This window comes from Triplophysa rosa, linkage group LG16 (assembly GCF_024868665.1).
Source record: "Triplophysa rosa linkage group LG16, Trosa_1v2, whole genome shotgun sequence".
Lineage (NCBI taxonomy): Eukaryota > Metazoa > Chordata > Actinopteri > Cypriniformes > Nemacheilidae > Triplophysa > Triplophysa rosa.
The window spans coordinates 19,199,660-19,226,529 of record NC_079905.1 but is presented as its reverse complement, the minus strand read 5'-3'; the positions used below and the strand labels follow the sequence as shown (position 1 = coordinate 19,226,529).

Here is a 26,870-nt window from a genome sequence, read left to right as displayed (position 1 = left end):
TAACTCGCTCCCAAGTAACATCTTGAGAAGTTTTCAAAACTGCCTTCATATCAGCATTTTTAGCTGAAGATTACGAGGATGAACTTGCTGAACGTGTCCGAACTAAAACCCAAGGGGACAATGAATCTATCAGAGATTTTGCGTATTCATATAGAGCACTCTGTACTAGGTGGAATGCAAAACTTTCGGAATCAGATATCGTAAAATTAATCATGAAACACAAAACTTTACCTAGCTAGTCAGCTCCGAGGAAGAGTGGAGCATGCGGATGAACTTGTGCGCCTTGGACATCAATTAGAGAAAGACTATGAGCAACAACTTAAGTATGAGCATAGCTTCCAGCTAAGGAAAGTAAATATAACTCAGAAAGGGTTTAATCCTGGAAGTCAGCAGGGAGGAAAGGCACCTCTGTGTTGGCGCTGTAAAGGCTCTCACTCCCCTGGCTCATGCCCTCAATATTCTCCTGCCCCACAACAGGTTGCAAATCAACATGAGCAAAATTCGTACAATTCACAAACCAGTAGACACCCCACCAACTCAGCCGCCTCGTCCGTGGCATCCAAGCAAATTCCAAGGAAAGAAAATTCTGCATTCACTTCTCCTTTTGAATCAATGGCTACTCCACAGCAACTGATTACACCCATACACATTAAGTCTTGGTATGGTAAGGCTATTGTTGATACAGGTGCCAGCTATACTTTGCTACATGAACACCTCTGGGCTGAACTGAAAAGTGTAAAGGAAGTTCTTAGGCCATGGACTAATGGACATTTGTATTTAGCTAATGGGAAACCTGAGACTCCACTTGGGTGGACTACTTTAGACATTGAGCTACATGGAAACATTATCAACATGCCTGTAGCAGTGCTTCCAACACACACTCTTGCATATGGAATTGTCTTAGGCCTTGACTTTATTTTCCTGAGCCAACTTCAAATAAACGTAGCAGATCAGGTGTATGGGTTCAAAAAGGCACCCTCTGTTGTCCATCCCTTTCAACCTGGGAATTCCTGTGTGTCTGGATGGAAAGGTTCTGAAAATAAGAACAGCAGAGGACATAGCAAACAAACACAGCAGTTGGGCCTCATTAGGTCAAATCCACCCCCAATGTGTACTTTGGAAGTAGGACGCCTGAGTGTGCAAGATTACATAGATCAGGCTATATCGTCTGCCCAAGTGTATGAATCTGAAAAACAACAATTGCGAGAGAGAGAAACACACAGATCCAATTGCGGGGTAACACGGTTTATTAACAGAAGCAACACAATGAGCACTGAGAGAGTTCAAAAGGTCCAGGCACTGAAAAGAGTCCAACCGTCCTGGCTGACTGCTAGGCCAACTGGGAAAACCCAGTGTACGGCAGCGTCAGCCCGATGTGAGCAGGACAGCGGAAGAGGTGATGTGTATGCCAGCCACTACGGTGAGATCGGGAGATGGTGGACAACTCCAACAACCGCGGCGAGGGTGAAGTGGACTGAACCACTCCTCTGGTGAACCAGACAGCCAGCGACCAACAGCAGAGGAAAAGACCGTAGTCCTGGAACCGTTCTCCTGGCAAGGTAGGTACGGGTGGTGCTGTGGCAGAAGCAGTCCTCTGGGCATAGGGGGAAGTGACACGAAGAGCACAGAACAGGAATCCACAATGAAAAGAATCCAACACACGAACATCCACACGACACGACAAGAAAACACTAAATAACAAGGGCAAGACAAGGGGGTAGTTAAACACTACTACTCACGGTACGGCAACTGTATACAACGAACGTACAAGGGAAGTGAGAAAGTGACCGAGAATAAATAGGCTGAGTTAATGACCACCAGGTGAAAACACAGATTAATGAGGGTAGATGCGGAGCGACAGGTGATTCTCATAAACACACATACACGCCGACAGTGAGCGTGTGCGGTTGCCAAGACAACCGCAGCCAGCTCAGCACACATACATGCACACACACAAAGAGACAAATGAACAGTGCAAGCCTCAGGTCCCGACATGCACACACGATACTGGCAGAACGAATGTGCTACAGCATCACATATACTCAACAAACAATGTTCCTATAAAACAAAAATCCTACAGGATGTCCCCAGCAAAACAGGTCATAGTAAATGAACAACTTGAGATGTTATCCTCTGGCATTATTGAACCATCACATTCTGGCTGGTCTTCTCCAGTGGTATTGGTCCCTAAAAAAGATGGCAGTTATTGATTTTATGTGGATTACAGAAAAATTAATTCATGCACTGAAAATGATGCTTATCCGCTACCTACTATTACAGAGATTCTGGAGTCCCTCGCTGGTTCAGTCATCTTCTCAACAATTGACTTAAACAGCAGTTACTGGCAGGTAGCGATGGCCCCAGAAAGTAAGCTGAGAACTGCCTTCATAACCCCATCAGGCCTCTATCATTTTAATGTGATACCCTTTGGACTAAAAATGCTCCAGCGACTTTCCAAAGGCTAATGGAGTTGGTCCTCGGAAATCTAAAGGGTCAATGTTGCTTTGTCTACTTGGACGACATCATCATTTATTCCTCTTCGGTATTTCAACATCTCTTAGACCTACAGAAGGTGTTTACCAAACTTCATCAAGAGGGATTTACTATTAATCTGAAGAAAAGTAGATTCTGCATGAAACAAATAAAATTTCTGGGACACATCGTAAATCACGAAGGTATCACAACAGATCCTGAAAAGGTAGAAAGCATCCAGTCATACCCAGCCCCCAGAAACCTCAAGGAGGTGCAAAGGTTTCTTGGTTTATCTGGATGTTACCATCGCTTTGTACCTGGATTCTCCCAGATAGCAGAACCATTGAATAGTTTGAAAAAGAAGGGATGTCCTTTCATTTGGTCTCCTAAGTGCCAAGAGGCTTTTTTGATCAAGCATGTTTGACTTCACCCACAATACTCGGCCATCCAAACCCAGATCTGCCATTTAGTGTCTACACGGATGCAAGTGCAATTGGCCTTGGGGCTGTCCTAACACAGAAAACAGGACCTGACTGTGAAAAAGTAATAGCATATGCCAGCAGGACACTCAACAAGGCTGAAACAAATTATTCTGCTACAGAAAAAGAGTGCCTCGCTGTGGTGTGGGCCTTAGAAAAGTGGCAACACTATTTGGAACAAAAACTATTCACAGTGATTACTGGCCATTCCGCTCTGCAATGGGTGTTGTCTTCCCCAAAGACAACAAATTGTTTTCTGCGATGGGCTCTCAGGTTACATAAATTTGATTTCATTTTAGAATATTGCAAGGGAAAGCTTAATGTTGTTCCTGATGCTCTCTCTCGAATTACTCCCTCTGCAGGATGCGTTCTGCTTTCTTTGCAAAAAGAGATAGATAACAACCTCCCTTTCACCGCTGACCTCATCTGGGAAGAGCAGCACAAGGACGAGGTAGGAAAAATAATTAAAGCATTAGCAGAGGAAGACTGAGAAATACTGAATACAGTCTTAGAGGATAAGTTGTACAGGAAAACACAGTTAACTGATCAACAGACTCATTACCGTATATACATTCCCTCTTCACTTACCTTGCAGATATTAGAAGCTTATCACAGCAGTCCCCTCAGTGGCCATCTAGAAATTTTTAAAACCTACAAAAGACTGTACGCTGTTGCTTTCTGGCCGAAGATGTGGACAGATGTCAAAAATTTTGTCAAATGCTGTGAATGGTGTCAAGTAACAAAGAGCGACAATAAAAAGCCTGCAGGGAAAATTCTGCAAAACATTGTTAACCACCCTAATGAAATGTTAGGAATTAACATTATGGGTCCCTTCCCTCGCAGCTCCCAACAACATGAGTATCTAATGGTGACTGTGGATTACCATGCACAATGGGTGGAGCTCTTTCCCATGCGATCTGCAACTGCTTTGACCATAACACGTATCCTCAGAACAGAGATATTTACTAGATGGGGAGTACCTACCCATATTCTTTCTGATCGAGGGTCCCAGTTTGTTTCTGCAGTCTTTCAAGAACTTTGTAGCCAATGGACAATCACTCCAAAGCTTACCACAGCGTACCATTCCCAAACAAACATGACCGAAAGGGTAAATCGTACATTGAAAGGTATGATTGCATCTTATGTTGAGGACAACCATAAGAAATGGGATGTTTCCTCTGCGAATTCAGATTTGCATTAAACTCAGCCGTACAGGAACCAATCGGAGTGACGCCTGCTGAGCTACACATAGGAAGAAAACTACAAAGTCCTATGGATAGAATCCTTCAGGCAGATGTGGTTGTTCCTCCAGACACTTTCCCATATGAGACTGTTCACCGATTGAAACAATTGCAGAAGGATGTGGAAATCAGTTCTAAGAAGGCATAGCTTCGTCAATTTAGGAACTACAACAAAAACCGAACAGAAGTGACTTACAAATTTCAAGACAGAGTCTGGCTGAGGGCCTTGCACAGTCAAGTGCATTGCATCACTTTACAGCCAAGTTGGCTAAGAAATGGAAAGGACCTTACAGAGTCATACGGAAACTGGGACCTGTAAACTATCAAGTCGCTTTGGAAAGCTCCGAGGGAAGATGTTTGAAACGTTCATGTGTGTAATCTCAAGCCTTGTTATCCTACAGCTGAAGAGATGGAAAGAAGGGAAAAACAAAAAATTCTTGAAATGTTTCGAGACTCCTCAGAGGAAGAAGATTTTCTTGGATTTCAGGAAGGAAGTTGAGGTCAACCATGGGTTGACTTCCGATGGGGGGGAGAGAGTGTAATGGTTACACTCTTCATACGCTCTTCACCTCGCATACCTCAAATCTCTAAATGTTACACCATTTACAACAAACGAAAAATCACAAAAAAGGTACAAATCTTGAACCAATTCATCTTAATAATTAATCTTATAATTTATCCTAACAAAGAATAATTAAGTCTGGAGAAAAGGGGGTGGATATTGGATAAAAGAAAGGAAATGACATCAGAGAAGGGAAGTCAGAAGTCAGAGCGCGGTGGAAATGGCGTAAACCTGTGGAGCGTGTGATTGTATTTAAATTTTGGATTGCCATGATGGAATTAGTAGCTACTCAAGTGAACCTTCTGGATATTACGTCCCAAATTATTGGATATGTATTCATTATGTATATGCAAGGAGAGTTTAAAGACGAACCGATGGCACTCCTCTGCAAATGGTGGCACGACACAAATGGTTTGAAGATTTTTTTTCCCTTCTTTTTGGAATCGACAAATGTGCACATTAAAAGTCTGAAAATTCCAAAGATAAGAAGTTTTGAAGGAAATTACCCAGTTGCATGCTCTAGGACTTCCCGGAAAGTATCCATGCCGATAAAACTTGTGAAATAAGTAAATTGACACGTGAAGGACTAAACGACCATAGTGGATTACAAATTCTATTAATCCGGAACGAACTTTCTCTTACATTTTGAATGTTAGATTGTTGCTTTGGTGTTTGGTGAGAAGTTATTTAATTGTATCTTATGTTTTGTTACATGCTCCTATGGAGATCTTGCGCATGTGCGTACTCAAATGTTTTGTTTTGTTTATATTAGGGCTGTCAATCGATTAAAATATTTAATCGCGATTAATCGCATGATTGTAATGAGTTAATTTGTGATTAATCGCAACTTAATCGCACGTTTTTATCCATTATAAATGTACCTTAAATGAATACTTTTCAAGTTTTTAATACTCTAATCAACATGGGCATGGACAAATATTGATGCTTTATGCAAATGTATATTGTTTATTATTAGTGAAACCATACTCAACATAGAGCATGTTTTTCCTCAAAGAATTTACATGTCTATTTAAACATGAAAAAACTGGAAAAACACAGGTTCCCATTACTTCTTTCTCTGCACTGAGCTATTTACTTACACAAGCATGTTATCAATTTTCGCAACTGTGATAGCTCGGTGGAGGCTGTGTGCAATGCAAGGCATATGCTCGAACGGAAGCTGCCTGGCCGCGCGCAATCATGTTGCGTGCACTATCGGTGGTCAGTGGGCTAATTTTGATATCCAATATTCCACTGTCTGGTACCTGCAGAAAGTGCTCAGCGCAAACGTCAGCATAGTGCCTCTCGTCATGTCTTCATGACAGTCAAAGGCGTGCAGACCGTATTTCGCAGTGTGTTGTCAAAATAATGAGGCACCGTGACCCAGGTGCTACTGGTTTACTGAGGGAAGTCCAATAATCTCTGGTGAGCCGCACCCAGTGTTTGTACTGTCTTATCGCCTCCTCGACTTTCGCTTTCTCCTCTTCGTAAGAGTCGTGAATCTTGCTTGTAACAGTGGCTCTCGAAGGTAGTTGAATGTGTAATCGTTAGATGCGATGCGTAATAATTTCAAGTAGACCTCGTCCTCCACTACATTAACTGGCCTACATGCTGTAGCCACCATGTTAGGCTACGAGAGCTCTCTGCGTCAGTTGTATGCTTCGCTTCAAGTGATATTTTAAACTCGACGTGCTGCGGTGATAGCTTAATTCACATCGACAATAAATGCAGATCACTTTAGTCTTGTCGACAGAACCATCAGACATCGTTTTATATATGAATTTTACGTTCAGAAGACCTATTTATTTCTCCATTTCTGTTTGCTGCTGCATCGTTTACTTTCTCAAACTACGGGCAAGGCCAAGGTTCAAACAGAAAATGCGCGCTGCGTTAATCGCACGTTAATAAAATTAGTGCCGTTAAAAGGAATTTGCGTTAACGTGTTATTAACGCGTTAATTTTGACAGCCCTAGTTTATATATATATATATATATATATATGAACTGATTTAATAATAATTTTGTTATTTAAACATTTTGGACTTTGGAGTGTTATTTAATTGCTGAACGGGTCAAAGAGAGTTTTTCGACAGTTAATTTAAGCTGTCTGGCGCCCAACATAAACTCTAAAAACTCTTTTAAGGCCACTACGTTACAAGCTTACAATGTCCATGAGTTACCTGCGTGGTTGAACTTTGCGTTTGCAAATGAGAATGCGGTAAAAAATCTTTTTACCCTTCCGGGTCAAACACCTGCCCTACAACATTAGCTAGGTCACTTAAATACAAAATGCCCCACCGTGTTTGAAAAATCTGCAGTATATATTTTTAATGTGTTAAAAAGAGCTGATGGAATGGGCCTTGAAAAAATTACAAGTAAAATAAAAAATAAGAATTTCCTAACTTTTATTTGAGGTTTACAATACAAATGTAATTGGAATAACCAGTTTTCAAAACAAAGCCATGTCTCTTTTATAGTACATCACAAAAAGGATGCAGAAAATATATGTTAAATTTTTTTATTACAAAATAGTCTGATAGAAACACAAGAAAACAAGTAATTTAACAGAAAACAATTCTGATGTTTGCATTTATACAGTAATCATTTATTATCATTTATAATCTCTAATGTTCAACTTTGCAATTAGCATCATAGAGGAAAAAAACTCTCTCAACATCTACTGAAGTAATACAGAGATAAAGGTACATTACATACCACAAAAAAGATGCAGAAAATACTCCGTATTGATATAAATTCTTTTGTACAATTATAAATAACAATTACATATTTAAGCCAATAAATAAGTACTGGCTGGTGTGACAATCAGTTAATTACAGACCAGTCTGATAAACATAAGAAAACAAGTGACCCAGCAGAAACAATTATGGGGTTTGGAGCTCATTTATGATCTCTGGTGTTGAACTTGGCAATCAGCATCATTTTAATATTGTCTTCAGTTAGACTGCGTCTGTGCTGTGTTAGAAGTGAAGAATAGAGAGAAAAAAGTCTCTCAACATCAACTGAAGTAGTAAGAGATGAAGGTACATTGCAGCCAGTGAGGCATAGAAGAAAATATTCTGGGGGACATCCAGGGGCGTCTCACCCGTGGGGGATAAACACCCACACTTTTCCCGGTTAGAGGGTTCAACACCCGCACTTTTTCTGCAGTTTTTCCGCAGTTTTGCACAAACGCCTTACAGCAGTCGCTCCTCCCTTTCTCTGGCCGCTCTGTCTCTGCGCTCGCTGCGGCTGCCTCCTCTTCCCTCCCTCACAAACATGACACCGGCTTTGAGTGTGACCGGCTGATGATTCGTCACTTCCTGTTTGCTGAGAGCGCGTGGTTTGAGTCGGAGCTCTTTCAAACTTATTCTTAATACATCGTTTATTGTTGTTATATCCTAAGACTTGTGTTTTAAATTGTTATTCTCCGAGGGTAAAACATATCCTTAAATATATCCCATACCAAAAATCGTACTTAAAAGCACAGATAATTTATTTTTATAGGATCACTCGCTATTAGCCTCAGGCTGTTAGCATTCCCAGCCTGCCTGCTTACTGCTTAACACACTGTTCTCGTTACTACATCACTAATGGCTAATGTTTCAGATGTGTTTGTACCTCTGTGTGCAGATGAGGAAACGATCGCACTTCAGTCGGAACTGGAGGCTGTGGAGAAGCAGATCCAGGATCTACTAGAGAAGCAGACACGGCTGCGAGAACGAAAAACGGCACTGGAAACATCCAGAGCTGACGCTCGCAAATCCGCGGTAAGTTTTCATCGCGATTTTAATACTCCTTCTACTTCTACAGAGCCCAGGCTTCGAGAACACGGTCAGCCCAAATAAACTTCACTCCTGCACCGGCACACCCACGGCGAAAGGCGCGAGCTAGGACTGGAGCGATGACCCAACCGCCGCCACCGGTCTTCGAGATCCCGACCAGGAACCGCTTTGCCGCCCTCTGCGAGACGGAATGCAACGCTGTGGTCATCGGAGACTCAATCGTCCGGAACGTACCGCTTCCTCCACTAAAGGTAAGGTGCCACTCATTGTTTTCCTGGCGCCCGTGTTCTTGATGTCTCTGCGCAGGTACCTGCGATCCTGAAGGACGATGCTAACGTGGAGCTGTCGTGCTGCACGCGGGGGTGAATGACTCAGGATGAGGCAGTCGGAGATCCTGAAGAGGGACTTCAGGAGTCTGATCGAGACGGTACGCAACGCATCGCCCACGGCGAGGATCATCGTATCAGGGCCGCTTCCTACCTACCGACGAGGGAATGAAAAGTTCAGTAGACTATTTGCTCTAAATAAATGGTTGATGTCATGGTGTATTGAACAGAAGCTGCTCTTTGTTAATAATTTTGATCTGTTCTGGGAGCGACCTAGGCTCTTCCGCCCTGACGGCCTGCACCCCAGCAGCATCGGAGCGGTTCTTCTGTCTGACAACATCTCAAAGACGCTACGCACCGCTTGACTACGTCTCCCAGCGGTAAGTCAAAACTTCAACCAAAGTCTGTGTTCCTCCCACTCATCTGTTAGAAATGTTACTGCTTCCAAATGCATAGAGACTGTGTCTGTCCCCCGAATAATACTACAAAATAACAAAATAGCCAAATCTCAGAGAAAAAATCTAATCGTGATTAAACCTGAGGACAATGTAATAAACGACCAAAACAAACTCATAAAGTTCGGCCTACTTAATATTAGATCACTAAATTCAAAAGCAGTTATTGTAAATGAAATGATCACAGACAACAGTTTTGATATACTTTGCCTTACCGAAACCTGGCTTAAACCAAATGATTATTACGGTCTAAATGAGTGTACCCACCAAGCTACTGTTATATGCATGAGCCACGTCCGGTTGGTCGAGGTGGCGTGTCGCAACAATCTTTAGAGACTTTCTTACTGTAACTCAGAGAACGGAGCATAAATTTAAATCATTTGAAGTGCTTGCGTTGAACATAATTGTTCCAATTGACAGTAAAAAACCATTGCTTTCTTGTACGTTGGCTACAGTGTATAGACCCCCTGGTCCCTACACTGATTTTCTGAAAGAGTTTGCGGACTTCCTATCGGACCTATTGGTTAACGTTGATAAAGTACTAATTGTCGGAGACTTTAATATCCACGTAGATAGTGCTAACGATGCATTAGCAGTGGCGTTTACAGAGCTATTACACTCTTTTGGAGTAACACAACACATCAATGGACCCACTCATCGATTTAATCATACACTAGACTTGATTATATCTCACGGAGCCGATCTAACCAATATAGATATTATACCTCAAAGCGACGATGTCACTGATCACTATCTTATAACATGTACACTGCGCACTGCAGAAATCAGCCGTTTAACTCGTTATCGACAGGGTAGAACAATTACCTCGACTACTAAAGATAGTTTCGCAAAGAGCTTGCCAGATCTGACTCCTTTAATAACCATACCAATAAATATAGAATCGCTCGATGACATGACCAGCAAATTGGGCACTATTTTCTCTAATACATTAGAAGCTGTCGCACCTATGAAGTCAAAAAAGATTAATGAGAAAAACGCAGCACCATGGTACAATAGCACCACTCGCGCCCTTAAAAGAGAAACACGTAAACTGGAGCGCAAATGGAAACAAACCCAATTAGAGGTCTTTAAAATTGCGTGGAAAGAGAGGCAAACTGTTATAAAAAGGCACTAAAAGCAGCAAAGGCTGAGCACCTCCGTAACCTCATAGAAACTAACAAAAACAATCCAAGGTTTTTATTTAGTACAGTTGCTAAACTAACAAATAAACAGACTTCACCTGACCTGGGTATTCCCCGCACCTTGGTAGCAATGATTCATGAATTTTTTACAGAGAAAATCGAAAACATACGAGACAAAATAGTAAAAACTCAACCTCCAAGTCTGTCCTATAAATTAGTACCAACCATCGCCCCAAAAGAAAGGCTACAGTGTTTTTCACCTATAAAACAGGAAGATTTAATTAAACTTATTGCAACATCTAAACCTACAACTTGCTTATTAGACCCCATACCAACTAAATTATTAAAAGAGTTATTACCCGTTGCAATTGAGCCCATTTATAACATTATCAACTCGTCAATTAATCTAGGCCATGTCCCAGGACCCTTTAAACTGGCCGTCATTAAGCCTCTTATCAAGAAACCAAACTTAGACCCCAATGAACTAGGAAACTATAGACCGATTTCAAATCTCCCTTACCTGTCTAAAATACTAGAAAAAGTAGTGTCCACTCAGTTGTGCTCTTTCTTACAAAATAATGACATACACGAAAAATTCCAGTCAGGTTTAGACCGCATCATAGTACTGAAACTGCGCTCGTTAAAATTACAAACGACCTGCTTATAGCATCAGATAAAGGTAACATCTCACTCCTAGTCCTGCTCGACCTTAGTGCTGCGTTCGATACTGTAGACCATAAAATACTTCTAGATCGCTTACACAATTATACCGGTATTCAGGGACAGGCACTACAATGGTTCAGATCTTACTTATCAGACGACATCAATTTGTCCATTTAAATGGGGAATCATCAAATCTAACGCAAGTAAATTATGGATTACCTCAGGGTCGGTTTTAGGACCCTTGCTATTCTCCATATACATGCTGCCCCTTGGAAACATTATTAGAAAACATGGAATTAGCTTCCACTGTTATGCAGATGATACTCAGCTATATATCTCATCAAGACCAGATGATTCCTTCCAACTATCCAAATTGGCAGAGTGCATCGACGATATAAAGCATTGGATGACTTGTAATTTCCTTCTTTTAAATTCTAATAAAACAGAAATATTACTTATCGGACCAAAGACACGTGAGCAGAATATTTCGGATTATGACCTGCAAATTGAAGGCTGCACTGTTACTCCAACAAATACAGTTAAAGACCTGGCGTTATATTAGACAGCAACCTGTCATTTAAAAATCACATCTCAAATGTCACAAAAACAGCCTTCTTCCACCTTAGAAATGTTGCCAAATTGCGAAATATTTTATGTGTGGCTGAGCAGAGAAGCTTATTCATGCATTTGTGACCTCAAGACTTGACTACTGTAATGCACTGCTTAGTGGTTGTCCTGCAGCATCAATAAACAAACTACAGTTAGTTCAGAATGCAGCTGCCAGAGTTCTAACCAGGTCCAGAAAATACGATCACATAACCCCAATGTTATCAACCCTTCACTGGTTACCCATTAAGTATCGTATTGACTTTAAAGTTCTTTTAATTACTTATAAAGCCTTAAACGGTTTAGCCCCTACCTACATAACAGAGCTTCTACCACACTACAACCCATCACGCTCTCTAAGATCTCAAAACTCCAGACTTTTGATAACACCTAGAATAACTAAATCCACCAAAGGGGGTAGAGCTTTCTCATACGTAGCACCTAAACTCTGGAATAGCCTCCCCGATACTATTCGAGGGTCAGACACACTCTCCCAATTTAAATCTAGATTAAAGACACATCTTTTCAGCCAAGCATTCACTAATACATAGCTAATGAACAGCAGCTACGCTAATTATTCTCTTTCTGTTTCTGCCCTCGCCTCGGGATGCCCATCCCGAGGTAGGGAGAGATTCCGCCAGGCCCAGATGAACGTCATATGCCCATCCACAACTAGAGATTACGCCAGCTACATCGGAAAATCCCGTGCCATCCTCCTGCGAGAGCCTGCGGACTGACTGACCATCCAGCTCCATCCAAGGCAATTCCATCACCACCCAAGAAAAAGGCGACCATCTGGCCGGCCCAGCTCAGACAATTCCATCCCCAACCGAGAGCAAAGACGGACTACCTGTCACATAAATGCTAAATTTACAATACTTGGTATTTAATGCTAAACTTACATCACACGACAGCAGTTTGAAGTTATGGCTGCACTCAGTGACTTTGATTGGAGGTAGCTGGGTGGGTGTTGTAGGGAGTGGGGGGGCTTGTTGGTTGTGTTCGGGGCGTTTCATTTGTTGGGACTGTGTGGGTCTGGTCTGGTTGGTCTTGTTTTGTGGTCGATGTCGGACAACAGAGGAATAAAGTTAATTATGCCATTACTACTTTTCCCTGGTTGTCCCTCTGTTGTCTGTTGTTGACCACGGAATGGGACCGGGTTGGACCTGCACGGTTTCGGCGGGTGGGGCTTCCTGGGTCGCGGCTCGTGGGCTCTCCCTGTTCTTCGTGGACGTTGCTCGGTGGCTTTGGTCGGGGTCACTGAGTGCAGCTATGACACGTCAGAGGAGATCTGGCCCTCCCGGCTGAGCCTGGTTTCTCCCGAGGTTTTTTTTTCTCCATTATTCAGCATTGGAGTTTGGGTTCCTCGCCACAGCAGAGCAGTGCAGTGTTGGCTTGCTCACCGGGAGACTGCATTTATTTATTCATTTATTTATTAGATATTATTTATTATAATGATCTTGCTTGGTCTATAAACACCATGCACTGTGCTGTGTTTTACCTTTCTGTGTTTTTCTTATTTGCTCCTGTAAAGCTGCTTTGGAACAATGCACATTGTGAAAAGCGCTATATAAATAAAATTGAATTGAATTGAATGATTGGCTTTCTGCCTTAAGTCCCGCCTCTCTTGGTGTGTTAGATTTATCGGTCAGCTCGTGCTGAGGAGGCGGGAACTTATGGTTATGGTTATTTACATCTCCCTTTTCCAGGTACTTTGAATGAGTGTTTATGCTTTCGAGGTTTTTAAATAAGCTTGATATGTGTTTGGGAAGATGTTCTGTTTATGTTTTGTTGACATGTCGAGTGTTTTCTGTATTATATTTCGTTTTTTAGACTAATGCTAATTGCTAATTGGGATATTGTTCAGCAGCTAGCTAAATTCGGTTATGTATGTGGCATGCAATGTATAAAGTAACTGTGATGAAGAAGGCAGGGAATTGACAAGGAGGAGGGACAAATTGTCATTGTTAAGCAGTGTATTTATGGGTTTATTGCCAGTGCAATTGATTTTGATATTTTGAGCATTGTTTGTTGATTAGCTGAATACTTTTGTGGATACTTACCTGTTGTGTTTGATTGTACCTGTTGAGGAGAAAAAAGTGAGAAATGATGTCATTGTTTGCATACCTGTTGAAGAACAATGAAAGAAAAGTGTATATTATTTTAATGTTTAAAAACAGTAAATTGTTACATTACTTATACCACCACAGAAAAAGCTTTGTGTGGGCGTTTTTTTTTTTAAATATCTCCCCTTTTCAAGGCGCAAGTAAGCTAAATTTAGCAGTCACAGTCCTGTCAGACCCATGTCACTATCAAGCTTACTACCGAGTGTGTTTTTATACTTTTCTAGTATCACTCATTTAAATGGGAAGCTTTTTATATCTTGTATGTTATACCTTTTGTACCGTTCTGTCATTGTATTCATCGTTTTTATTGTTAACAAACAAACCACATCCATCCCCCGCAGTTTTGAAAAGCTTGCTACGCCCCTGGGGACATCACAGTTTTGTGAAAATCATCAAAAATGGTGTCTGGCAACTTAAACTAAATGCTATCGAGGAAACCGTTAAGAAAATGACACTTCTCTCTGTTTTTACCACAAAATAAAAATATTACTTAAAAAAAACCTTACCTGGAGCACTCGCCCTTCGATTCTTGTGGCGAACGGATTTGAGATGATCTAGTGCTGTCTGTCTCCTCAGGTAATCAACAGAGTGCTGACAGACTTTACAGAACATCACTCCCCCATCCTCATAAAAGTCATTCCCTAATTCTTTCGCTCTGTCTCGTGCTGTAATTTTTGCTGACAGATGACGTTTTCTTAACTCTTCCACTGTGGATTTTATTTTACTCATTTTAAATACCAAATTGTTTGTTTCAATAAAAACCGCAACAGCAATCAATACAGCCTTTAGTCTCAAGTGGGCGCGCGCGAGCCGTGTGCAGTGCAGACCGATCGCGTGTGACATCATGTCACTGCGAGATCAAACACTCTCGATACTTTGATACATGTTGTCATTGCTTTGCGCCGCACCGCATAAAGTGAAATACAACTATGACGGGAACTAAAATCCATTCCGCAGAAATCTCCGCGGATAGCTGCAGGCGCGGATTCCGTGTAGCCCTGCTGAAGGGTCAAGTGCTCCATTAGCAGCAAGACATTGCTCTCTCTCTTCTCTCTCTCTCTCTTTAAGAGCCTGTTTAGAACCAGTTGTGCGTAATGTACAGTACAGGTATTTGTGTCTGTACTGGTAAAGTAATAAAGTTTTATAAATGTTGCATATAATTTTGGTCCATAAATAAGTGACTGCTCGAAACAAGCCAGTGGCTTGCTGGGCGCTAGACACTACTTCCGCATTTGTCCACGACACTGTTGTCATGCGGTTTCTACGTCAGTAAAGGCGGTAACAAAAGGGTAAAGCGGTTATGACGCTGTTGACAGTCGACTGCACAACCCCGTGTCACTGTTTAGAATGCAGATTTTCTCACGATTTACAAGTAGTTGGAAACATTTGAGATATTGTAAGTACACAGCTGAACAAAATATATAACACTGGCATAGTGGTTTATGGATATTTTACTGCAAAATTTTTACAAACTGTACCTTTAAGTTTGTCTGTTTGTATGTGTGCTTTATTTTTGTCAATATCTGTTTAGACTTCAAAAAGAAATGAACATCATCATAAAATCATAAGCAGCATAAAAGTTTATAACCATTCTGACTTGTGATTAACTGTGTTAACTGTGTATGTACAATCAGGTTTAAATGTCCCCAAAATCGTCTTGGTTACGTATGTAACCTCAGTTCCCTTTCTGTCGGTCTCTCGACGTTGTGTCGAACCGACAGATTGGGGTTTGTCTTGAGAACCTATCATCTTCTGAGTATTTTGAAAAGGCCAATGAAAATTGGCGAATGAAATTTTCTCATTCATTCACCGTTTGGTCTGAGGAGCCTGAGAGCATCCCCGACCGCTGCGGCGGGCGGCCAGCGTTGTGGCATAAAGGACATAACGTCTCGTTCCCTCCATCAGGGAACTGAGGTTACATACGTAACCAAGACGTACCCTTTCTGTCGGTCTCTCGACGTTGTGTCGAACCAACACATTGGGGTTCCTATGGAAAACGCCACAGCGCTGAGCCGCGTCACAATCTCTAGCGGAGCGACGCTGACTGGCCTGGGCGAGTCAGACGTGAGCGCTAGCGCGAAAATGTAACCGTCCAGTGGAGAGGTAGGGGGTCCCAGATCCTTTTCGAAAAGGTGGGAAGCCCCTGCCACCGGCCGTCACGGGCGGAGGCCTTAATTCTCTATCAGCGAGAAGCCGTCCGGCACCGTAAGGGCCACTGGGTAAGCATTATTCCCCCTGGGGGAAAAACGCTACAGAGACCACTACCTACCGTAGGGAGGAATTAGTGGAGACACCACATCGTCTCACCATCAGGGGAGAACTCATGGGAAAATGTGCGGACTGAAGGAGTTAACCGCAAGGTGGAAGTCCACCTAGGGAGGTCATGGGTTGCCGAGGTGGGAACCATTCATGAGGATACATCAGACGGAACCGCCCACGTCTGGAGCACTAGGTCCAGTTAGAGCTATGTAGATGGCTCAACTGTTCCCCGGCCTAAGGGGGCAGGGCTGCTCTGCCCAGCCTGCCCCCAGGAAGGTGCTTAGTGATGGATGGAATGCCTGTTCTTTACCCAGTGGGGAAAGAAGGGAGGCGGAAATAGCCGCTGACCCACCTACGGAAGGGGGGAAGGGCTTTCGCAGGCGTACGCCCTACCGGCTGCCGGTCCTACACGTTGCCCTGCAGGACGCGGGCTGACACTGGTTCCACGCGTAGGTATTAGAACCTCACGATGGTGTTGGGCATAGCCCAACCCCCAGCTCTGCAGATGTCTGCCAGAGAGGCACCCTGAGCCAGTGCCCATGGGGAGGCTACACCCCGAGTGGAGTGTGCCCTCCCTCCTGGAGTGTGCCAACGGGCAGGGGCAATCTTGAGATCGGTATGCCGTAGTGACGGCATCCATGATCCAGTGCACCAGCCTCTGTTTGGAGACAGTCCTCCCCTTCTGCTAACCTCCAAAACAGACAAGAGCTGCTCAGCGCTTCTGAAGCTCTGCGTGCGGTCCAAGTAGAGGCGCAGTGCGCGTACTGGACACAACATGGATGGGGTTGGGTCTTCCTCCCCAGTGGGGAGCGCCTGCAGGTTCACCACCTGGTCTCTAGGGGGAGTGGTGGGAACTTTGGGCACGTAGCCGGGCCGGGGTCTCAGGATAACGTGAGAATCACAGGCCCGAGTTCTAGGCAATCTGTGGACACGGAGGGTGCTTGTAGGTCCCCTACCCTCTTGGAGGTGAGCGCCATCAGTAGAGTCGTCTTTATCGTGAGGTGAGTAAGAGCGGCAGCTCGAAGGGGGGACCTCTTGAGGCCCGCCGCCTAGGTCGTAAGAGGGTATGGAGCACGGACAAGGCGGTAGCCTTCTCGCGCCCCTTAGGAACCTAATGACCAGGTCGTGCTGTCCCAGAGGTTTCCCAGCAACTGGGTCATGATGAGCGGCCGTAGCGGCTAGGGCTGTGCGATTTGGGGAAAATATCTAATTGCGATATTTTTGACAGACATTGCGATTGCGATTTGATTTGCGATTTTAACTTTTCTAATTCAAGCTTCAGCTCAATATTGTTGTGTGGAGCACAGTATGGGTATAGTTACCCTGCTGAAAGAAAACAAAAAAAATGTTTCCATTAAAACCATTACAAAATTCATTTTTGTAGTGTGTTTAGGGCATTATTCAAATAGGGCTTACTGTTGTTCAATTGGTTCCCAACTTCCCGATTACATCACACCAATAGAATCCAAATACCAGTGTACACTATTAGTGACATAGACATAGTTACATAGGCTGATTTATTATTTTTTAAGTATGTGGGATTTTTTAAAACAAGTAGAAAATGTGCTGAATGTTTAATTTCATCCAAGTGAAATTAGCAAAACAGTTAGATAGAATTTACATTTGTTTGAAACGCGGAGCTAGGCGTGAGTTGACACAGGGTGCACGCGTGCGTCAAGCCTCGTCCATATTGCCAGATGCCCGTGTGGAGCCGGACTCAAGTACTATAAACGTCATTACGAAACAGGCTGTGTGTGCGCGTTGAGTTTAAACGGCTCGTCCTCGAGATGCGGGAGACGCGCGAGTATGAAACAGGCTATGTGTGTGCGTCAAGTTTAAACGGCTCGTCCGCGAGATGCGGGAGACGCGCAACGCGGGGCAGAGACGTGCGAGTATGACACAGGCTGTGTGTGCGGTCTTATGAATTGGACGGTTCTTTAATATTTATTTGCCTAATATGATCGATCTGACTCTGCAGATGCCATAATAACACACACTCTCTCCTGCCTTGTGTTTGTTTGTTTTTTTGATGACGGACGTTTACGCAGTTGGCTAGGGCAGTGCTGATTAGGCATAACGGAGGTTCGCTCACTCAGTTGGTTAACAAGAATGCCACTCAAAGCGGGCTTGGAACAGACGCGTTTGCTATTTTTCACATCGCTTCCACATCGCAGCCTCTTGCGATTAGCAAATCGCAACGTCTCACATCGCGATTGCGATTCGATTTCGATTAATCGTTCAGCCCTAGTAGCGGCTACATTACACTCCCAGTGTGGAGGGGGGATGTTACTCTCCAGTCTCTCCTGAGGAAGGGACAGCCTGTTCCCGATCAAGCAACTTCACGGGTCTTCTCACCGAGAAGAGCACCAGGACGAGAAGAGGTGCCACTTATGGGCGTATAGCCGCCTAGTGGCCGAGGCCCTAGCCTGAGTGATGTCCCAACCAGCGCAGGGGGTGGGCCACTCACGATCTCCTCGTCCCGTCCAGACATGGAGGTTCCAGAGGTCTGCCTGGGATGCCGTAATGTGCCCCTTCCCCTGGGAAAGCAGGTCCTTCGCCAGGGGGAGCAGCCAGGAGGGAGTTGTTGTCAAGAGCCTTAGCTCCGAGAACCAAGTCCGGTTAATGCCAATAGGGCGTNCTGCTTACTGTTGTTCAATTGGTTCCCAACTTCCCGATTACATCACACCAATAGAATCCAAATACCAGTGTACACTATTAGTGACATAGACATAGTTACATAGGCAGATTTATTATTTTTTAAGTATGTGGGATTTTTTAAAACAAATAGAAAATGTGCTGAATGTTTAATTTCATCCAAGTGAAATTAGCAAAACAGTTAGATAGAATTTACATTTGAAACGCGGAGCTAGGCGTGAGTTGACACAGGGTGCACGCGTGCGTCAAGCCTCGTCCATATTGCCAGATGCCCGTGTGGAGCCGGACTCAAGTACTATAAACGTCATTACGAAACAGGCTGTGTGTGCGCGTAGAGTTTAAACGGCTCGTCCTCGAGATGCGGGAGACGCGCGAGTATGAAACAGGCTATGTGTGTGCGTCAAGTTTAAACGGCTCGTCCGCGAGATGCGGGAGACGCGCAACGCGGGGCAGAGACGTGCGAGTATGACACAGGCTGTGTGTGCGGTCTTATGAATTGGACGGTTCTTTAATATTTATTTGCCTAATATGATCGATCTGACTCTGCAGATGCCATAATAACACACACTCTCTCCTGCCTTGTGTTTGTTTGTTTTTTTGATGACGGACGTTTACGCAGTTGGCTAGGGCAGTGCTGATTAGGCATAACGGAGGTTCGCTCACTCAGTTGGTTAACAAGAATGCCACTCAAAGCGGGCTTGGAACAGACGCGTTTGCTATTTTTCACATCGCTTCCACATCGCAGCCTCTTGCGATTAGCAAATCGCAACGTCTCACATCGCGATTGCGATTCGATTTCGATTAATCGTTCAGCCCTAGTAGCGGCTACATTACACTCCCAGTGTGGAGGGGGGATGTTACTCTCCAGTCTCTCCTGAGGAAGGGACAGCCTGTTCCCGATCAAGCAACTTCACGGGTCTTCTCACCGAGAAGAGCACCAGGACGAGAAGAGGTGCCACTTATGGGCGTATAGCCGCCTAGTGGCCGAGGCCCTAGCCTGAGTGATGTCCCAACCAGCGCAGGGGGTGGGCCACTCACGATCTCCTCGTCCCGTCCAGACATGGAGGTTCCAGAGGTCTGCCTGGGATGCCGTAATGTGCCCCTTCCCCTGGGAAAGCAGGTCCTTCGCCAGGGGGAGCAGCCAGGAGGGAGTTGTTGTCAAGAGCCTTAGCTCCGAGAACCAAGTCCGGTTAATGCCAATAGGGCGTAACTAGTACCACTTGATGCTCCTCTTCCCTGGCCTTGCACAAGCCCTGTGCAATGAGGCTACTGGGGGGAAGGCGTACTTCCGCTTACCCTGCGGCCAGCTGTGCGCTAGGGTATCCATGCCGAGGGGTCCCTCGGTCAGGGAGTACCAAAGCGGAAATGGGAGGAGTCCAGGGAGGCAACAGGTCCACCTGCGCCTGGCTGAACTGCTCCCATATGAGCTGGACTGCGCGGGGATGTAGTCGCCACTCTCCGCGAGGCGTCGACTGACAAGAGAGCGAGTTGGCTGACTGGTTCAGGTCGCCCGGGATGTGTGTGGCTCGCAGGGAGCTGATCACCTGCTGACTCCAGAGGAGGAGGCGTGGGGCGAGTCGTGTTAGCTGCCGTGAGCGAATGCCACCCTGACGATTAATAACGCCACGGCAGCTGTGCTGTCCTGCCAGACCAGCACGTGCTTGCCCTGCACAAGAGGTTGCCACCTCTTCAGTGCAAGTAGCACAGCCAACAACTCTAGGCAGTTGAAATGCCAACGCAGGCGGGGGCCCGTCCACCACCCCGACACTGCGTGCCCGTTGCACACGGCACCCCAACCCTACAGGGAGGCAACCGTTGTCACCACGATGCGCCTTGCGCCTGCCCTAGGGGGACCCTGTCCGCAAGAAGGTCTTGCGGACCTTCAGGGGGTCAGGGTGCGTCGGCAGAAAGGCGTGATGACCATATGCCTGCTGCCGGTGTGCCACGCTCTCCAGGGAACCCGTCTCTGTAGCCAGTGTTGGAGCGGTCGCATGTGCATCGACCCGAGGGGGACCACCCCCACCGAGGATGCCATGTACCCAGGAGCCTCTGAAAGTTTCAGGGGGACCGCTGACTGCCTGAAATACTGAGTGTGCTCTGAGTCAGTCACGCTGTCATGGAGACAGAGTCGAGTTCCCTACCGAGAAAGAGGATGCTCTGTACAGGGGAGAGCTTGCTCTTTTCTCGGTTGACCTGAGGTCCCAACCGATCTAGGTGCCGGAGCACTAGGTCCCTGTGTGTACACAACAGATCTCGCGAGTGTGCCCAGATGAGCCAGTCGTCGAGATAGTTGGTACCCGCACACCTCTCTCCCCGAGGGGAGTGAGGGCGGCTTCCACGGTCTTCGTGAAGACTCGTGGGGACAGGGACAGACTGAAAGGGAGGACTCTGTACTGATACACCCGCCCGAAATCGAGACATGACAGTAAGCGTCCTTCAGGTCCATTGCCATGAACCAATCTTGACGTCTGGTAGACACCATGCGCTTCTGCGTGAGCATCCTTAACGGCAGTTTGAGTAGGTGCCTGTTCAGGGTACGCAGATCTAGAAACCCCCTTCTTTGGGGATGATGAAGTACGGGCTGCAGAACCCATTGAACATCTCGGCCAGAGGGACGAGCACGATCGCTTGCCAGAGGGGTGGTGACCCTGGCCCGAAGCATGGGAGCATCCTTGCCTCTGACTGAGGTAAAAGGATGTTCCGAACTCGAGCGGGCATCTGGTAAGTTGTATCGTGTAGCCGAGACGGATCGTATCCTGTAGCCACCGTGACGGTTTGGGGGCTCTAGTCAGGCTCCCAGGGACCGAGACCGGGGCTAGGAGTACGATCTGCTTCATCGACCTCCCAGAGGGTGGTTCGATGGCTGGCAGTGCGGATTCCTTGCCGTGGGAAAGCCCCCGGGGAGGAGATCAGCTCTGCTGACTTACCTGCCTGGCGAGGATGTAGCACAATGCACTGTCGATTGAGAGTGCTGAGGGCTACTGATTATCCTCGACATTGGGTTGCCGCGACACAACGTCGAGTTGCCAAACACCATCGTGTAGAGGGTGAGAACGGCTGTGATACACACCCAGAGAGAGAGAACTTTTATGCGAGTGGGCCGTTGGGGACGGGGCAGGCGTCCCGGACCGACCACCCAGCGTGGAATGGCCGGGGTCGGGCCCGATGGTATTCTCGATCTCCCCGGTGTCTTCCCATGAGGGCCGCTGCTTTTGCCGCGGCTGCTGACGGGGCGATGGTCTACTCCTCGATGTCTCTTCCGGGGGGCCGCCTGAGTGGGGGCGCCAGAACCGGAGGGCGTCGAAGAGGACCAGGGCTGCTGGGAAGCAGACGGTGCACAGAACTCGGCGGCCGAGGCGGCTGAGTCACGGCACGGGAGGATATGCTTGATATCCTCTGTCTGCTTCTTTACTGTCGAGGACTGCGTGTCGAGAGAATCACCAACCAGCCCCCCCCCCTTGCGAGATGGGTGCGTCAAGAAAGCGGACCTTCTCGGCATTATTCATCTGCGCAAGGTTCGGCCAGAGGTGTTTCTCATGGACCACAAGTGTGGACATCGTCCGACCCAGGGCCTGCGCGGACACCTTGGTCGCCCATAGAGCGAGGTCGGTGGTGGCGCGGAGTTCCTGCATAAGCGCTGGGTCGGTCTTACCCTCGTGGAGCTCTCTCAACGCCTTGGCCTGGCAGGAGCCATAGCATGGAGAGAGGAGGCAGCTTGGCCCGCAGCAATGTAAGCTCTCGACACCGGAGATGCCGAGACCCTCCATGCTTTGGACGGGAGTCTAGGTCGAGCCCCCCTGGTGGCCGCCGCCTGCGGGCACGAGTGCTCCGCGGAGGCATACTCCACCTGGGGGACATCGACGTATCCTCTAGCTGCCTCACCCTCGATGGAAGAGAGGGTGACAGAACTTGTTTGATGTGAATGTGCCAGAAACGGGGCGTTCCAGGTCTTACTAAGTTCCCCATGCACTTCCGGTAAACACGGCACTGGGGGTGGGCGCGGCTTGGAGCCGTGCTCAAGCCCGAAGCACCATGTATCCAGCCGCGAGCGCCGGGAGAGGCAGTGCGGGCACTGCAACCCAACGCTCACGGCGGCCCGGGAAAGCATGGCTGACATTTCGACGTCCGCTTCTTCCTGGGCTCAACCCCCCAAGGGAGGGAGCTCCGAGGAATCGCCTAAGTCGGATGGCAGTACATCACCCCCCCGATGCTGCAAGGGACATCTCATCATTGTCACGCACCATTTCCGAATACGTGGTTGAGGAACAAGACGGTGGGACCATCTCCTGGGGAATGGTCAGACGAGTGAGACGAGGTGTGAATGGTCCGTGAGCCAGTGGCTGGCGGATTAACGCTCACAGTAATCCTCATATCACCCTCGCTGCTTGCCGTAGTGGGCGGCAGGGCTGTAGTCCTGCTGTCACGGAACGGGGAGCAGACGAGGTGGTGGCTGAGTCCCGTGGGAACACAGCCACCCATGATGCAACGTCTGAATCGTCAACCGCCCGCAGGCGAACACCTCCGGAACTGCCGAGACGCCTAGGGGAGAGTCACTGCAGGAAGGGACCGTCCACTGCACCACGTCGTAGATTCCAGCAGAATATTGATGACTGAAGATCGCTGTGTCGCCCATCAGATGCACAGGCTCTGAAGAACAAACGGTGAATGAATGAGCACGCCGGCTTCCCTTTATACCCGGACATCCGGGGAGGAGTTCGGCATGCAAATGTCATTCGCCAATTTTCATTGGCCTTTTCAAAATACTCAGAAGATGATACGTTCTCAAGACGAACCCCAATCTGTCGGTTCGACACAACGTCGAGAGACCGACAGAGAGGGAACTGTGATTTTTAAAATGTGAATAAAGCCTGGAAATAAAGATTCAGGATTTAGAAGAATATAAACTTGGAACAATTTAATTAATATTTCAGATTCTGCTTCTGTCATCAAGCAAATTTAGGACTTTGATAATATTAACATATTTGTTCCTAAGGTCAGATTGCTTTCGAGAGATAACATTGTCAATAATAGATTGTTGTGCAATAAAATGGCCCATAAGTATTTATACAGTAAACATCACTCAATGCTAAATAATGTTCTGTGTTAAAGCGGCCCTAACACACGGTTTCTGCCAATCTCATATTAATCTTGAGTACCTATAGAGTAGTATTGCATACTTCGTATCTTCGAAGAGTATTTAGTTTGATCACATTTATAAAAGATAGATACAGTTGTACGATTACTTCCGAAATCATACGGCGCGTGCGGGGGGGAGGGGTAGGCTGAACTAAAGCACGTGCGCACCCATTGCCAACAAAACACAGACATCAGTTTCACTCACCGTATGCGGTTCATGTCCGGCATCTTTTAGCACTGAGACGGCTCCATATATCAGTTTCAAACGATCTCCAAATCCAGCGTTATATCCAGGGATGCACATAAGTGGTGCGCAGGTGCGCATGCGCGACCAAAATTAAAAATGCGCTCTGCAAATTTAGAACGCTCATTTGCGTACTGACATGATTGAAACCTTTTGATGCACAATCACTGTTTTAGACCGACTAAATGTAATACTGGATAAGATGTTTGTACTGAATGCTGCCAAATCTACTGATATCTCGTTTGTTCCCGGTGATAAACAGGACCTGGGTGTAAATGATGAAAAACGGAGTATTGGTAGCTCCGCCTTTGTTGGTTCTGCTTTCGTTACTAGAGAAGCACGCGCAGCCTCTGTGAATGTCTGGAACTGCACTGCGCTGCGCTGCTCGTCTACCAAAACACCGCTTCTCTTAAACTTTCTAAAAGGACAAGCTGTTTAAACTTGACCCTTGCACGCAGCTTGTGTTTCTCTGCTATACTCGATCCTAGCTCCGCACCGCAAGTTTCCATGTGCGTTCGCAAGTGCACTTCCCAGCAACCTGCCAAAACCCAAAAAGGTTGTCGTTTTAGGTTTCAAAATTGGTGTTGAAAATTAATATTTACTAATGTAAAAAGAAAAACAAGAAGAAATACATTATCATTGTATTTTAAATGTACTTTAAAAATAAATTAAATATAGTATTATCCCACTTTATTATTTTGCTTATTGTTCATTAAAAAGTAACTACTTTTTAACTTTTATTTTCAATAGGTAAATATAATTTGTCACACTATGTGCAATGTGAGCAAACCGAATCTCCAGGTGCTCTCTTGAGAACCAGAAACTTATGTGCACCCCTGGTTATATCCATCGTTTATATAACATTCATCACCCAAATGCAGTGAACAAACAAACACCTGAACTTCGCGAACGTATGCTCTCTCTCTCTCCTGCACACAAGTGAAAGTGACGTCTGCGCATGCTCCTTCTCCTGCTCTCCTTTCTGCCGCGTGGGTGTGCCGCGTACTTTTCCGGGAGAATTGTCCAATAAGGCACTAAGAAAAATTGTTACGAAACAGTTTTATATGTTCGAAAAAAACTTTCCGAAACCTGTACGATCGCTGGGGGAGTGTATTGAGCACAGAAATACTACGTAATACGCCCAACTCGTTTTTTGACAAGTTGGCCATGTTAAGCATGAGAAGACAGCACGTTTAACATTGTTAAGAAGTCAGAATGCATGACACATCGTTGCAGCACCCATTTAATAAATATTTTCTGTTGTTTAATAAATATAATTTAAAATTACTTTAAAGGCGGGGTGTCCGATTTCTGAATTACGCTTGTTTAGACAAAGTCAGGCCGAGTACCAAAACAACCTTGTAGCCAATCAGCAGTAAGGTGCACAGGAAGGACATTAGTTGAGCCGAGTGCTGACGAAAGCGTAAGATGAGGGTAGGGGTGTGTTCGTTTTGGTGATTTGAACATCAACAACGGCTAAGAGAAATCGGACACCCCACCTTTAAGTGGTAAAATTAAGTCCCAGAAATGTTTTTGCACAAAGAAGGCAAACAAAGACCAAAACACTCAAGAATAGCAATCAAGTGCACTCAAAAAAAGATGCAAAGAAAACATTTATCATCTGTTTGAGAAAAGTAATTCACGAGACTTCGCAAGGGTTTCGTTTCCTCCGCTTGTCTCTGGGCCTCTCACAAACTCATTTTCTAATTGAGCCAATTCAGCTCATCACAAACTCATTACTGATAACAGCGGGTTTCCTCAGAGGACACAGATAATGTGTCTAGTGTGATGATGTAATTGTTTGTTGTTGTACATGTACTGAGAGTTAGGTCAGGGTTGGATAGCAGAGTTATTGTGACATTTGTATTGGCTACTGAACCATATGATACTGATCACATACTTTTTATTTAGCTACCATCTGACACAAATAACCAAAACCTTTCCAATATTTATGCTCCAGTCTTTAGATAGCTCTATGTACTGTAATTCCTGGGAGCAGGTTTGTAGAGGTTTAGAACTCAAGGCTTCTAAAATGCGGAACTTGGAAAGTGTGTTCTGTAAAAGTACCTTGCATTAAATCTTTAAAGGGTATTCAAACTTTGGTTTGGGTTCCATGTGCCAGATTTAATGTAGACTCTTTAAGGTCAACAGATACAGTATAGAGTTTTATAGTAGATTGTAGGCCATCGGGGTATGTACTATGTTGTTTTCCCACAGATGCTTTTAAAACTCACTTTAGTGTTCAGTTCATGATTAATGGTATTCCTCCGGCAGTGCCATGGGGATAGTTGTGCTGAAGTGGATATATATTACTCGTTTTAACAAAAGAGACAAACCTGCAGTCTGCAAACACAACGATTCAGTACTTTTTCAAAGACCATCCATTTATCTTTCAGCCTTTCAAAAAAGGCCAGATACACAGACAGTACGAGAAGATAAAAAGGCCCGGTGTCAACCGACCTCCAAAAAAATCAATGACCTCACTAATATAATGAAACAAACGTGTGTGTTATTACATGTGTGTCCACACTCAAGTGTTTAATGATTGTGGCTATAAATGCATCTGTGCACATCAATTTCCACGTGTGTTTTTTAGAGAGAGAGAGAGAGAGAGAGAGAGAGAGAGAGAGAGAGAGAGAGAGAGAGAGAGAGAGAGAGAGAAAACGGGCATCAGAAGCAGAATTCATTGCTGGCAGAAATTGATTATCTCTTTGAAGATACAG

At 45.4% G+C, this 26,870-nt stretch overlaps 1 protein-coding gene and 1 long non-coding RNA gene across 4 annotated transcripts in view; one reads left to right on the top strand and one right to left on the bottom strand.

The window, feature by feature from the left end:
• Window positions 1-14,337, top strand: part of LOC130567537 (uncharacterized) — a 199,246-nt gene extending 184,909 nt beyond the window's left edge. For both annotated transcript variants that reach the window (XR_008964591.1, XR_008964592.1), the window contains exons 2-4: window positions 8,384-8,765; window positions 8,842-9,241; window positions 12,353-14,337. This is a non-coding gene — a long non-coding RNA (uncharacterized LOC130567537). The remainder of the gene's footprint in view (window positions 1-8,383; window positions 8,766-8,841; window positions 9,242-12,352) is intronic.
• kcng2 (potassium voltage-gated channel, subfamily G, member 2) overlaps window positions 1-26,870 on the bottom strand; it is a 67,345-nt gene that overhangs the window by 27,884 nt on the left and 12,591 nt on the right. The gene's annotated exons all lie outside the window — the stretch shown is intronic.